The following is a 1,464-nucleotide window of genomic DNA, read 5'->3' on the forward strand; positions in this document are numbered from 1 at the left end:
TTAGTATGTTTAATTGCCACCCATAGTCAAAGTCAAAGTCAAATAATATTTATTTCATAGGTAAGCAAATACGCTTGATATTATAAAAAAAATACACTTGAAATCGTCATATTGATTTAACTCCATTGCTCATTCATAAAGTAAAGTTCCCATAATAGAATGAGCAAAAACTCTATGGGTTGCTGTTTATGAATAAATATTTATCATTTAGTGCATTTGTTTCAAACATAGTATTTTCATAGATACAGGAGAATCCTTTATTACAGCATAAAACGGGAAAGAATGCAAGGAAGTTTAGGGAGCTTTTGCCTAGCATTGGGACAGAATAATAGCTTATAAAAATTACAGTGTTCATACAGAGAGTATCAATGCGTTTTTCATACGAGCTTTTGACCAGTCAATGGGCAGAGCTATTAAATCGACAGTTTTATAGCGCGTCGTTTATTCGCGCTGCTGTTGTGGCTTTACGACATTTTTATGGCGCTACTAGTTCATATTTTTGGCAGGCCTAAAGGGATTATCAGTTGAGAATTAAACAGGCGATCATCTATTTGTAAATCTATAATAATGAAATGGGCTCTGTAAACATAAAAAAAGGCAAACTAGACAAAAAAACTAGAGTTTATCAACCGAAGGGCAGAGCTTCTTTATATATTGTGATTTCGAGCATGAACATTATGCTATTTTGAAAATGGTTATAGATTAGTGATACAACAGACCTCTGTTTCTGGTTCTGGAACTGCGGAAGTTCTGTACGTTTTTTTCGCTTCCACAAGTTTCTTAAAGCCTCGTTAATAGGAGGTGCGATTCAGGTACGCACGCGGTTTACTTGACGGTGGGGCGCGCGTTCTTTAGCAATTTTGTGTCGTGTTAAGAGCAATTATAAAACCAAAAAGAAACCCTGTTTCTGGGACTATTTCGTTCAGGCCTTTATTTACACATTTACTTTTGACATCTGTTTCCGTTATGACACAGCCTAAGGTAGGTACATATCAAGCATGGGTATCGTGGTGTAAAATGTATTCAAAGTCTGCCCGAATACAATACTAAATTTCAAGCCGTGTACATCACAGTGAGCGCTCTAATTGATTACCGTATGACGAATGGTCGGAGCCCGCGTCACCCGATATGCTGCGTTATTAGCGAGGTCGTCAATCGCGGTGATTAGCTACTGTGATTGCACAAATACATAGTCCGTCAGTGCCGGGTGTCATACTTAGGCTCAATACGTAGCATTATATTGCGTCACCTACGTGCCTAGAAAATTTTTTAATATTAATTTTCAAGACATTTTTATTGACAAATAGCACCTTTGATGTAATAAGGTCAAATCTGCGGAAATTGCCTCAAAAGCAAAAGCTACTTACTTACTATTACGCCAGAAGGTCAATAGTTACGAAAAATGTAAGGAATGTAACCATCTGGCAACACTGCATCACTCCGTGCTCGCTTTGCTATCTGTTT

The sequence above is a fragment of the Hyposmocoma kahamanoa genome, unplaced genomic scaffold, assembly GCF_003589595.1.
Source record: "Hyposmocoma kahamanoa isolate Upper Pololo Valley unplaced genomic scaffold, ASM358959v1 87, whole genome shotgun sequence".
Classification (NCBI taxonomy): Eukaryota; Metazoa; Arthropoda; class Insecta; order Lepidoptera; family Cosmopterigidae; genus Hyposmocoma; species Hyposmocoma kahamanoa.